This window comes from Polyodon spathula, chromosome 23 (genome assembly GCF_017654505.1).
Source record: "Polyodon spathula isolate WHYD16114869_AA chromosome 23, ASM1765450v1, whole genome shotgun sequence".
In the NCBI taxonomy this organism is placed as follows: Eukaryota; Metazoa; Chordata; class Actinopteri; order Acipenseriformes; family Polyodontidae; genus Polyodon; species Polyodon spathula.
This window is the reverse complement of record NC_054556.1, coordinates 5,856,638-5,871,746: the sequence shown is the minus strand read 5'-3', so window position 1 is coordinate 5,871,746 and position 15,109 is coordinate 5,856,638. Positions and strand designations below refer to the sequence as shown.

At 33.5% G+C, this 15,109-nt stretch overlaps 1 protein-coding gene across 5 annotated transcripts in view; it reads left to right on the top strand.

The window, feature by feature from the left end:
- Window positions 1-15,109, top strand: part of LOC121298480 (bis(5'-adenosyl)-triphosphatase-like) — a 220,925-nt gene that overhangs the window by 34,788 nt on the left and 171,028 nt on the right. The window lies entirely within an intron of this gene.

Below are 15,109 nucleotides of genomic sequence, written 5' to 3'. Positions count from 1 at the left end.
CCTATCATTTATTAATAGAAATAGGCCTATACAATTCATGTCAAGATAAAGATTGTTGTATTATTGTGTTTATTACCCTGATGGCTTAGTGCTAACTGTACTGTATATACAACAACAACAACATTGTCATTTTAAATGTTATATAATTACTTGTATTTTTAAAATATTTGAAGCATTGTTTTTACCTTTAATGTTGTGTCAGACAGTGTTATTATTTGGTAATGTCAGACCTAAAGAAAACAGTCACTTATTTAAAAAAGGCCCCTTTTCAAATTGCTCTCAATGTTACAAAATCACATCAGTAATACTTTATACTGTAATAACAGTGTTGCTCAATGAGAATTGATGAGTATTGTAATAATAGGGAACTCAGTTAAGCTGTCAGGTCCTAATAAGAATCTGGGGACAATTTGTTGTAATCCACTTTGAGGTGCTTATAGTGTCTCTTAAAGTCCGGGATACAGAACAACAGAATCAGGCTCATGTCAAAGCCATTCATCCATGGTCTCTAATCTTTATAGTTTCCATTCACATTTTCTACACATATTTTTTAAAGCCTGTCTGAGACTTCAAAATTAGACCCCATGTCAGTATCTATCAATATGTCTGATATTATATATTTGTGGGTTAATATCAGGCAAATGCACTCTTAAAACAACTGTGAAAGAAGTTTCTGTCAAGTGGCTGGTGACAGTGATTTTTTAAAATTTTTTGCTCAGTGCATTGTTTTATTTAGAAGGTGATTGTAAAATATTCTGACAATTGAGTATTTTAAACATCAGGGTAATCTACACACTGATGTTTAAGTGTATTTACTGCCATGGAAATTATTAATGCTTACTGCTTTAAAGGTTGTTAAATTTTTGCAAACAGTCTTTCACTCATCTTGTGTGATTTTTCATGGTGCATCCTTTTTTATTTTTTCATTATGCAGCTTCTCTTGCATTGCCAAGACTCCAGTTTAGCAATGGTAAGACAATGAAACACATATAGATTATATATTGTCTAATATTGGTATATATTTTGTATAGAAGCTATCTGTATTAAAGAATGCAGGTATCTGCATTGTAGAACTGGTACTGCTTGATATTTTAAACATTATATACAGTAAGCAAGACCAGGCTGGGAACAAGAGATTGAATTAAGCACATCAGAGCTACTGTGGATTCAATTTCTTAGACATGTACACCTACAGGACTGATGTAATGCTGGGTTCTGATAATACTTTTTATTGAAGAAGAGCAATAATGTCATTTATAGAGGCAATTTTGCTTTTCTCACCTTATTTGGAGGCCCTGGATTGATGGGTTTTCACTTTTCGGTATGAGGATGCTATTGACATTGGTGGTGAGAATCCATCTCTCTAGGGTCAGTTTATAAATGCACATTGCCTTATTGAAGTAGATTTATAGCTAAAGGAATAGGCAATAAAGTATCTACTGCATTTAAAATAAAGTGTGTTTAAAAAAAAAGTGTGTATATATATATATATATATATATATATAAGATATTTAGTAATATATATTATTATATATCTACTGTGCATTATATATATAATAGTTATATATATATATCACAAACATTAATACAACCCAGCTGACTGTGCATTAGGGCATTTAAAACTAATTAACGCCTCAAGCTACAAAACATTAAAGTTAAGATGATCCTTGTCAGTTTCAATCAAGCCACACTGCTCACATCATTGTGGTGAATGAGGGCATTACCGGTGTTAAACGGGCTAACACAGTGTGATGGGCACAATATGGGTCTGACATTCGTTTAGGCATGCTGGGGAGATTGCTTTCTAGTAGGCTGGTAAAAAGCTCATTTTAAGCTGTTTGGTCAGGTTTGCACTGCCTCAATATTTATTTATTAGGAAACAAAGTAGTTATACAGTAGTGTGTTGGGTAAAAACCTGACCTCTCATTGTCATTAGTTGTAATTATTTTCTAAAGACATGAGATGCTTCTGCAGTGCATACTCGTACAGGACAGTATGTGATAGATACAGCACTTTCTATTCAATCCTTTGTCTTTAATCTATGTACTTTATTGGGATCTGGGATCCCAGACAATAATAATAATAATAATAATAATAATAATAATAATAATAATAATAGCTTTATTCTGTATATTTCGGATAATCACTTGTTAGTTGTGTTTCAAAAAAGTAAGTAGGACGTGCATTTCTGAAGGTTTATTTTAATGACTCTGTCAAGGCAGCTATATAAGTGAACTAACCGATAACGTCTCCACCAGCCTACTCAAGGATTACTGAAATGGAAATATTAGATAAGAAACTGGGCCATAACCTGCGACCACAGTTAGATTAAATCTACTGCTCTTATTGTAGATTACATGGATAGTTAAGCTTTGTGACTTGTTTAGTTTAGAGGCAAAATAGATATGTAATTATTACTGGAATTTGCTGCTTGTTTTATTTGAGATCCAATTAGTTTAGACACAGTAATGTGACTAGATCATTGTTGTGCATTATTCTTTATTATTAAATATTGTTGCTGTAGATATAAAAAAGAAAAGAAAAAAATAGAAATTACAGTTGAAATCTAATTCTAATTTGCAGGAATTTGTATAAGTGCTCCAACCCAAGAACATAAATGTAATGTTTGCCAAAACGTTTAGGATACTGTGGAAAAAAAAATAGATCAGTTGGTATCTAAAGCTCTCCAATGTATTATTATTATTATTATTATTATTATATTATTATTATTATTATTATTATTATAGTAAAGAGTCCATATAAATTTATTCCAAGATGTCCTCAACCATCAGCCATTCCACTTTTGGCTTCTGGTTTCAACCTTGGTATTAGCTTTGTTTGGTTTTATTTATCTTAGCATACTGGAGATAAAACAGGGAATTAAAATGACTCCTTTTCTTTGAGTGGAATATAATTGTTATCCATGGTAAGAGTCAACCATTTAATCATACATACTTTATATAATTACCCCTAAGGCTTGCTATTTGTGGAAAGAGTATATACAATATCTACAGAAATGCCGATATAAGAAGACATGATAAAACATCTCAAATGACTTGTGGAAGAAGGTGACATTTTGTAATTACAGAATTTTGTCTCTATAATTGAAAATGCATCAGTTTGATTCAAAATGTTCTGATCATATCTCACTTCATTTAGCAGTTCAATTAAGCTATTGACTTGTTCAGTCATCTGAATAAACTTCAGCCCTCATCAACTCAGCACTCATTGACCATGCTATGTTAATGAGCCGGCTATGCAAATGCTCACTGCTTTCACTCACTGTAGTTGTGAAAAGAAACTGGATCATATCTGCTCTGTGAGATTGCTTCTTGAAGAGTTTAAATGGTTTCATAAGAATGAAGCTATTGATTTAGGAGGAGATGGCATTGAAGAATTGAAGATTTTCTTTCCTTTCCATTTGACTGTATCGAATTGGTTAATTCAGAAAAGGCATGGGTCACTGACCATGTGCAATTCATAATACAGTGGATCTGTACTCTGCTCCAGACAGTAATTCACGCTGTTTTCAGGTGTCCGCAGGTTTATATTGACACATGCTCAGTCAACATGTATTACTCAATCTTCTTGGTAAAAAAACAAACAAAAAAAACCCTTTGTATTTGTATTTTTTTTTATTATTATTATTTCTTTTTTTTTATCAACACTATGAAATACATACTGGTACTTAACCCCCCTTTGTATTTGTATTTGTTTTATTTTATTATTATTATTTCTTTTATTTTATTTTTTATTTTTTATATCAACTATGTCACTGGTACCTAATTAAGTAAGTGCTAACATTGTGAATAGACATATTAATAATTTGCCTGAATCTGTTTTCTTCTTTTTTTTTTTTTTTTTTACATATTGCAACTTCGGCAATTTAATTTTGACTGGCTGTGTACCTACAAATATTACAGTTTAAAAAAAAAAAATTCTGATAACATTGTAAATTAAAATCCTTTATTTACTCTGTGGTTTTGCCCTGCGGTTGTGTACTGTAATACATTTCGCATCGCATCACGCACAGGATTCGACTAACCAGGTTTCCAAACAAAAAAGGCTATATTCACTTAATTGAAAAGTGCTAACATTATGTAAATGTATACAAACCCTATGGGCAAAACCTGCAGCAATACAATTTTTTTTCGTTTCAAATTATTCAGTTTAATAAGTGATGGTTATTGAACACTGTGTATCTTTAGATCCTTCTGATACACATTTTTAGGTCAGCAACAGAGCAAGCGAATCATCTTAATGCATAAAGATATACAAAAATGTAGGTTTCCTTCCTGTCTGACATGGGAGAGTGAAACAGAAAAAACAAAACATCCATTTGATCTTGTTAGTTTGACCTAATAAGTAACAGCAAGAGGGTATGTACTGCTGTATAATGTACCGCTCGTCCGTTGAATGGAATACGTTTGTTTTGTTCATGATGTATGTCCTAGCTGTATTAGTTAAAAAAAATAATAAAAACCTGCCAAAGCAGCTTTGTAGAAAACATTGATGTAATGATCTAAACATCAGTCAAATAAATGTTGCTGCCAAACTGACTCTGTAGTGGAACATTTTCCACCAGCCGTATTATTGAGTGGAGTCAGGGATCGACATGGATAACTCATTTTAACTTAAATGCTAGATATTAGGCATAATAACCCATTGCGTACAACTAACACATACTATAGTATGTTTTTGTGTACTCTCTCAAGGCTGATATGGCCCACATTGGGCTATGGAAGACCAGTGGTACAAAGAACTGATTGAATGTTGCTACTGGTTAGGTCCCCAAGGTTTAAAACCCGTTGAAAGCTTTAAGTGGACACCGACTTTCCATTGTATTTCTGTCAGTAAATCCAAAGAGTAAAATGCACACATACCCTAATCTGTAGGTCTTGGAACTATTCGCCACTACTGACTACTACTACAAATTGCACAGTTCCAGGCAAAGCCTGAATCTATCAATGATGCTTCATCCTGCCAGAATCAATACCGTTCCCTACAGTCTTCAAAATCTGAATCGTGGTTCACACACAACTTGCATTCTGTAAATATCCCCTGCTTTTAGGAGCATGTGTGTATGTTTTACACTGGCAGGAAGACTGACAATGTATTTTTAATGTATTATTTTTTGTTTAAGGAAGAATACCAAACACCACACATAGGTGTTTTTTTGGAGAGGAACAACCAACATGCATTCAGATTTCAATCAGGCTTACAGAGAATTAGTTGATCTGATGAACCTCTATTTAAAGTGTCATTTAAAGCGATAATTTATTATTTATGAAATCAATTAAAGTGGTTGATTTGTTAATTTATGTGTAATTCATTCACAAAGACTAATCTCCAATTTGTGTTTAATTTACTCAGTCCTATATTTTAAAAACGATGCTTTGATGTGCTCATCCATGGATATCAAGGTTATCAAAACAGCATGTCAAAAAACAGATCCTTATACAATGCAAGTAGTTGTATGAAGACTTACTTGATTAAGATTGTAGATGCAGCTGAACATTTACATTTTGTTAACATGCACAATGGATTTGAGGTTTCTGGTCTTGTCTGATGTTACATTGAGAATAAACACAATTTAAGTTTTGTTACACTTCTGCATGGATTTCACTATCAATGCCAGTGGCTTTGTTCAGAAATTGTACAGGAGAAAAAACTTTGCAGCCAGCCAGTGAAACACAAACTATGGATAAAATAACTTTTTTAAATGTAGCATTTTATTAGTTTTTACTTTTATGTTTGTAGTCGTTGTAAGAGGTTCTGAGTTGGTTCGATACACAGATACAGTATATTCATTTTTTTTCTGTTACTTTCTAACTGTATTTGAGCCTGCTTTATTTTACATTACATTATTATTTGGCGCTACATCTTTGAGTATTTTTTCAAAGAAGGTATGAACATTTTTTTCTTTTACTAATAAGTCATGCAATCAAAAGCTGTTTTTGTAGTTTTTCTTATTCATTTTAAAAGTCCGCAAGCATTGGAAGACAGGATCATTAGCACGAGTTCTTGACTATGTAACAAACAACGCCAGTGTGGTATCTTATGCTTTTGAATGGATGCACATTTGTCAACGGTATAGAATTTCTGACAGTGATTATATATAGTATGCTTGTGGAAATATATAACAGTGCCTGTAACTGAGAATTAATACAGATTAATTGTATTGTTTTTTTTTTTTTTTTCAAACGTGGTGCTGAAGGACAGTTTAATAGCCTTGTAACCTTCATCATTGATCCTCATGACAGCTACTAATGACCCATAATGTTGCTGTTGTCTTGTAGTATCGGATCTGTTGCTGAACTGTAAATCCAACAAACAATGGCAACATGTGTACATGTACCTTATTAGCTTGGGGACCAAATAGTTATAATTATAAGATGATGTACTATATCTAAAAGAGCAGATAAGATAATCCATATTCAGCATACCTGTCATTGCTCACCATTGTTTTGTATAGTTCCCATGTCCACTGCACATATTTTCAGGTCATCCAAATCACATGAGCCTTTTTTGTGTTTAATTGGAGACATTGTTGTTGAAGGCTGCTGAAGCATTGATTGTCTGGACTAGAAAAATGGCTCTGATGTTACAATCAAAGCTTAATACTACTCTACAGGGGTCAGATAGGGAATGGACTGTTTACCAAAGCCTATTTGGTCCTGTGGAAAACAGTTGTAATAGTGCTTTTTGATTGGGTTCATGACTCTAGAATATATTGAACAGCGGCAAATCTAAATATGACACTAAGGGCCTTATGCTGTATGTGTATTTCTCTCAATACGATTTTAAATCATATATTTAGCTCCTGTTTGACAATGTTAAGTAGGCCATGAAGCAAGTGGATCTTTTGCAGCACTCCTGCCACGAGTCAGATGCACTTTGTAGAGTGAAGCACATCCCTTGTGTCTGCCCTGAAGGCTGTTTGAGGACTGAATGTCGTTTTGAGCTGCAACACCACTGATTGTGAGAAAGCTTTACTCTGCTGAGTCATTCATGAGAAGAATGTAGAACTGAAACGGGAATTGGGAATTGCACTTTTGGGACCAGCATCAGTTGGCTGGCTATAAATGTTAACTGCACCTTGAAGCAGACAACATATTTCAAGGTCAGTTGTTCCAAGAAAGTACGTTCCCTCCTTTGTTTTTTTTTTTTATTAGTTTTTTTTATGTTTGTGTGTTTTCCAATACTAAATATACCATATTGAAAATTATATTAAAAAAAAATCTTCTTATTGTGATAACAAAAATACAATAAAATATCTTCTTATTGTGATAACAAAAATACAATAAAAAAAAAAAAAAAAAAATAAATATATATATATATATATATAGTATATATATATATATATCATATTATATATATATTTTGTATAATGTCGTACACTAAAACAAAGAAGACTGATGGTTGTGTTAAAAAAAATAAATAAATAAATAAAGGTGAAAACAGTATAATGGAATTGAAAGAAGCCAACTCTTATCCTCTGTAATGCATTGTATTGTGGATAGCAAATAATTCAAAAACAGATAAACACAATAGCTGTGTTGTCTCTGGAAATTTGGATCAAATGTCATCATAGAATAGGACATCTTTTATTTTTACTTTTTAATCAATTAATTTGCTTGGGAGTAAACCCCATCATATTACCGATTTAAAAAAAAAAAAAAAAAAAGGAGAGAAACACTCTTCTGTACAGTTGAAAGTGTGCATTTTATTTCACATGTCTTATCTGTTCGGTTTCCTTTGAATGATATTTTTGATGCAGTAGTTTATGCTTTCTTATACATGAACAAATATATTGAAGACTTTGAGAAAGACATCGGGTTGAATATATTAAGTTTATTTTATCTTTTTCTAAACGTACTTACAATGTTGGGTACTTGGTTAATAATAATAATAATAATAATAATAATAATAATAATACATGTTTGAATCCAAATTCTGCAGGGCCAGTGCCAGGTTTTGGTAGTAGATTGTTGTTATATATTTGTTATATTCTAGTTCCAGTATACTAGTAACCAACAGATTTTTTTTTCTTAGCTTGTGAATTAGGTTTAAGATATTTTACTTCAGCATTATACATGCATGCTCTAGCGTGGTTCTGAGTCTATATACTGTAACCTTAATAGACCCACCTAATGTATTACTGGCCAAATCCAGTTAGAGCCATGTTCTCAGGAGGTGATCTATTGTGACCAATTACATTATAAGAACTCACACTGCACAGTATGTATAGCTGGGAGATCATCAAAAACATTTATGACATCCTGCAAATTCAATTAGTAGCTGGATTTCCTGGTGTTAATAAGGGTAACATGTAGAAGAAGCATTAACGTTAGGTGTAAAAAACTTTAAAAAGGCATGATCTCACTGTCAACTAAAATAAAATAGATATTTTAAATATCTATAGTTTCACACTGGAATTGATTAATACATTAAATACTACTACAACTACTACTACTAAGTATTATTATTATTATTATTATTATTATTATTAATAATAATAATAATAATAATAATAATAATAATAATAATAATAATAATAATAATAATAATAATATGGTGACCAGAAACAGGTCACAGAAGAGTATACAGTATCAACCAATATCCCCAGGTTTCTCTGACTCCTACTGTTCTGTGCTGTTAGGGTATAATGGCTGTCATGTGATACAGTTCATATTTTTTCAAGAATCGATGGATAAGAAGATCTGAAGATGCTTTAAAGCCATGGATAAAATTGGCTGCTCTTGAAGTGTGATTTCTCACAAAAATCACCATTCCAACCTAGGGAGAGCTATTCAGCAGTAGTGGTGAACCTAACCTTTGATGAGGATTAGTTCTTCAAAAATAAATAGTCATTATCTCTAACATTCCAACAATTAAACAAAAGGAAATATTATTATTGTTGTGCTCATAATGCCCAGATATTAGCTTAGTGTATGTTTGCTTGGACTTTTTTATTATTTGCCTGTTTTTTGGGGTGTGTAGCTTTATATAACCATTTATATAAACCATTACTGAGTGGATAACCGTAATTTAATGGAACTGAATTTTAAAAGTTTTCCCACAGGCCATTCTTCCTATATTCCTTTTTTTTTTGCCTGAGGTTTGTCCAGATTTGCATGACTAAATTTTATATATCTGACAAAAATACATCATAGGCACATTTCAGTTTTCTAATAGTAATAATAACCTAAAAATGTTTGTGATATGGTCAAATAAATGCTATAATCCTTCAATATAGTTTCTACATGATACATACACGGTCAAAATGTGGACTGCAGTACATACTGTACTTTAGGGAGGTGTTTCCTTTGTGTTACTGCTTGTCTGTCTCATTTCTGAATCAGAATTTGAACCCAATGTAAACAGATTGAGTAAGTATGCAATTTGTGATAAAATTATTTTTTTCCAATTTGTGATTGTTCTTATTCTAGCAAAGCACAATGCACCATAAGGTTATATAACTGAAGTTACTAAGGCTGGGTAATCCTGTTTCTCATAGAAACAGCAAATATTTTGCTCTTAACAGTTGTGTCCTTCCAGGTATCTTACCATGATGAGCGTCTCTATTAGAAACAGCATTGTGGTCTTTTGACAGCCTCTGTTGCCACTATTTCACAGCTGTGTTGATTTTCAGAATTCATCTGTTTTGTTCAAGGCTTAAAAAGCACTCCCCTTTTCCAAGTTCAAATTCTCTTCCTTTTCCTTTCCATTTTAATCTGCCACCACATTCTATTTGCTCACTGTGTTATTCCTTTCAGGTAATGTGCTACTAGGATTCTGGCTGTTTTGCATATACAATATCTGAAAAAAAAAAAAAAAAAGCGCTTATCCAGTTATTTATCACAAGTTAGTGTAATTATCAGAATTTTCGGCTATGGAGGAGCTTGTCCATGCATACATCACAATCCATGGATTTAAACTTTAAACCTTTGGGATTCCCATCCGTAACTAGGCATGTGCTTTGGGGGAGGGGGAGGGAGAGGGAGAGGGGGGTGAATTGTAACTTGCAAGTAATTAGCTTTTTGCTGCATGGAGCTGTGGTTAGAGGTATTCTTGAAAACGAGGAGCACAAATTACTGGTATGCACTTTTTGGTTTTCCTTCACAGACGTATCCCCAGTGTCCTCTGCATTTTGACTGTTAAAAAGGTAAGATTAGTCTGGCAAGGAAGAAAATAATTGCTGGAAGTGACATTTGAGCCAGTGGGCCTTCATGAAAGGATCAAATGAAGTGACAGTGAGTTGTTAGGTTATTTGTAGAGAGATGTGAGGATGTTAGAAATAGGTTAGAAAGTTAGAAATAGGTTAGAAGGGATCTACCAATGAGGGTATTGCAGTAAACTGCAAGGGATAATGGTAGGACAGGGGTGTAGTGAGAGTGGTACTTAAAAGAAAACCAATTGGACCCCTCATTTGTGAATTGCATTCCCATACCGTAGTATTAACACCCATACCCTGCCATCATGTATTTTAGCCCAGTCAAATTCCCCTTTTTCCTGCCTCTTGCCATTATTTTATCTTTCAGCTCCCTTATTTAATAGTACTTGGGACTTGCAAGAAAAACTTGTAAGGAATACAGAGGATGCAATATGGTAATTTCAAAATAAGATGTGTTTGTTGTTGCTTATTAGCATTTGTACACCAAAGGATTATATTAATTGGAAAACACATATATATTACGTATCTAAACATGCAATCCCAAGCTTCTTAAAACTTGAAAGATATCATTATTGTGATATTAGGGACATCAAATTAATGGATTATGCTAAGCAGACCTCATTAATTTGGGTGAAGGAGGTTAATGAGAAAAAATGTACTTTGCACCTTTATAAGAAAGTGATATCACTGACGTTAATGGTTATTTTTAGAGAGCAACATGTTACACTAATATGCATACTCTAATGATATTCATATATATATATATATGCTAATTAGGAGACATTTGCAGGACGATACAGAACTTTAAATGCTGATATAGGTACAAAATTGTTTTATCAAGCAAGTGGTAGTATTTAGTCTAAATTAAAAGCATTGTAATTTCACAATTTATATCAACTGGTTTAAGATAATTAGCATGTTTACACACTTGATAGTTATTTACAACACCTGTTAAGTGTACACTTTGCCTTATTTGGAATGATGTTGTGTAATTCACAGTTAATTTGATTATACAGATGAGGATTACTACAATAAATCAAGATTAATCCAGACTTGGTGTGTGGATAATTCTAATGTATCAAGCATATTAGGTGAGTGTGTGAGGAACAGAATGTGCTTATTTGTATATGTAAATGCAATGGTTTTCAGACAGATGCAAGTAATCTACTTCTTGGGTACTTTCATGGAACCATTAGGGAGAATAATGATTACTTTTGTTCATTGTGCTTTATTTGTATTTACAAATTAGACTACACATTTAAACAAAGATATGATTTGACCACGGGAACAAAATATTGAGCGCTAATGATTCCATTAATTACAAAGTACTGATTGAATTAGTAAAAATAAGTGTCATCACTCTGTGGATCAGGGAATATCAAGAGTTTGTATTCATGTAGTCCTGGTATGAGTCAGATTTACTGTAGTTCTAAAAGCTACTACTGTGTATTTTATACCTGGGTCAGTATGGTGAATATGAGTGGTAAAAAATAACTACATTTTACTGGTAACCTTTATAGGTTCTGTTAGTACTTAATTAAACTTTTTTAAAAAAATGGTAGCATTTGATTTACATGTTATACCATTGTATTTGAGTTCTAACTTATATTCAAATTTTCGGTTAAACCTGTATAACTCGAACCCACACGTTGTTAGAAATGTGTTGTTCTATCCATGTAAGGTTGAGGGATTATATTGTTGAGACCTGGTGGAGATTACTGCAGCTTTACATTCTGAGCTCTGGCTGCAGTCTAGAAAATAGCATGCAGGCTATTGTTGTAGGAGTGTATGAATTGACAGATCCAAATGTATTCAGAGTGCAAAATTCAGTTTTTAATCACTTTATTCTGTATGGCTTGGACTAAACAATGTGTACTCTGTCTATTATGCATTGAACTGGATTGGACAGCTGCCATATATTCCTGCGAGTCAGGACTAAACAAAGCAATTTAAAATGTAATGTTTAATTTATTGCCCAAACACTAAAGATTAATATTTTGGAGAATATTCAGAATAATAGCAAAATAGGAGTGCACACGTTTGACCTTCCATTGTACAGAAAAAAGAAAGGGCTTTATCCATGTATAGTATAGCTTTTAGCATTATTTTAACCTGATCGTAATTGGGTTAAACCGTTGTTTTGTTTTTTACCCCAGAATAAGATACCCCTGGGAATCATAGATCATTTGCTGTTGATAATGACAATGATGAGAGAACCCTCAACAAATCATACATGGCAATATAATATCAAGACCTTTTTAAACAGCATTTCTTTTATTCTACCTCAAAATCGTGACCTTGTGTTTGGAATATAAATTCTTGCCTCGGGTTATTGTGTGATTTGCATACCCTCTTCCTTATCCTCTTCATGCCCACCTGACTCTTCTTATCCTGGCTTGCTGCTGTGCCCCAGCTGCATCCACTGTCCTTCTCCAAGCTCTTTGGGCACCCTTTTTTCCTTGGCTTTCAGATGTCCAACACGATTTAGAGAAATCCTGCCTTCTGATTGGCTAAAAGGGTATATGTAAAGGCAATCACATACAGCAAATTGAGCATGCCTGTGGAGCTACTGTCAGTGCTTGCTCACCTGCTGCTGTATAACCATATCGCTGCAAAAAACCTAACAAATACTTAACAACTTTAAATATTGAGGTTACACTCCATGAAGGAGGCTTTGACTTTCTGAATCTTGCCTTGCTGTTATTATCCCACTGCTCACTTCATGAAGTGTACCCTAAGCAATAATTAAGCGTGCTGTCAAAGAAAATGATCACCTGTTTTCTTCTGCTGTGGTACAAGTCAATCCTTTAATCCTTGCCAGCAAGTTACCCACTCTGTTCAAATGCATCTTTACTCTGCATGTGGGAAATAAACTAAACATGTTTATCAAACATTCATTTACCTTTAAAACTCCCTAGTACTGTTTACTTTGTTTAATGCTTTACCACAATACCATTTTTAATACAGTGATATAAAAGATGCTTGTTAATTATTAGAACAGCTATTTTCTTTCACAGTTACAATAACACAACACAGCGTGCGATTTTTATTTATTTACACGTTTTCTATTTGTAGGTAAATTACCACAATGTTATTTCATTTTTCACATTTGAAATGCAACATAGTCATTGTTTTAGAAAATAATAATAATAAAAAAAAATCCAGTTTCTTTTAAAACTTGTGAATTTGAAATTCACATTTGAAATTACATTTTCTTATTTTTAAATAATTTAAGACACACATAATTACGAACTCTAAAAAAAACTACAGCATATGTCTAGCTAACCCTTACAGGCACCTATATTTATATTTAATTAGCCTAATTTCCCTCCTTTAAACTGTGTTGTACTATACTCTAATAATTAGCAGAGTGGATGGACCACATTTGATTGGTATTTAAAATGGGTGCCTCAGTAGGTTTGAATTTAACTGTTAGACTCCCTCGGTTGAGTCAAACTTCCACTGCAAAGATAGGAGATGTGTGTATATTTGCACAGCTGAGGTTCAAGTGATTAAATTGCAATAACACTGAGGTGTACATTACACATGAAAACTTTTGAAGGACTTGACCTGTGGTCTCGTCCCACAATCCTTTTAACAGTCCTCAAATCGCATGTGATGTACGCCCCAATGCTTAATTAATTTAGTCTCTGGCTATATTATTTAATACAATATTGGCATACAGTTCAGTAAGGATCTGCTTTGAAGCTAGTGCCAGCAGAGGAAAAGCACTTTTATGTTTCAGTGGATCCATAAATTTCCCACCATGCCATTTATTTTCTTCTTTCTTGACTGAATAAATCAAAGAAGCCTTTTTAAAATACACTTGGCTATCTGTGGGAACTAAATACAAAATTAAAGAGCAGATACTATTCTAAAACATTTGCTTGTTTCTAGTAGATTGAAAAGTAGTTAAAATCAGCTTTTGGAAATGCTTTGGTGTTTATCCATTATTGACGGACAAGCTGTGGCTCCTTTTTTATCAGTAGAGATCGAAATGGGATAAAATACGTTATTTCTTAATGGCTGACTAACACAATTTCATCAATCTTACCTGCTTTGCACTTTCATTAGCGACATAGCTACAGAGATTTCTTTAACCTAGTGTTGTACCATATATCATGGTACACTGAAAATCTACACATTTCAGACCTATGCTATATAAAGAATGGAGATGTATTTTGTTAGCTACTAGCACTTTAATTCAGATGTTTAACAGTGCTTTCACCATTGCTAGTGTTGTGCTCTCCTTCATTCCCACCTGTACCTCTCAGCCTTCTCAACTCCTCTTTGGCGGGAGGGGTCATGCATCTTTATACCTCTGTTGCTAGCTATGTTGTTATATGTACCATGACTGAACACAGTCCCAGAGGTGCAAGATTAGACCAAATAAACATAAAGCTTTTTTATCCTGGGCTGTGATGTCACTTACTGTGAATTAGACCATGTTCCCACCCCCTGCCTCACTGGCAGGTTGATAAGGTTGGGTGGACGCTGGTATAGGCTGTTCGACGCACATGAAGATGCTTGGTAATCTATTTTCATTTCAAAATAATCAGGAGAGTGGGGATAGAATAACATCTGAACTAATATGTGATACTGTATTGATGATCTTGTTATAATGCTTCCATTATATTCCAAGTTTTTTGTTTGTCTGGTATATCTGTCACGCTAACATTACTGAAGTTGACATCTGTTGATGCCTTTAACCATTGTGTGTGTACATATTTGCTGATTTGGAATGTCAACATAATTTAAGGGTATATAAAATGAGCTAGAGGGGTACATTTTAAATGAGTTGTAGAAATGTGAAGTGTTGTGCAACTGCCTCTGGGTTTATCTATCTAGTACAGTGTTTCTCAACGGGGGTGTTTCTGCCCCCCAAGGGGCATTCTGAAGCCAAAGGGGGGGGCGTTTGTATCCAAGAGGGTG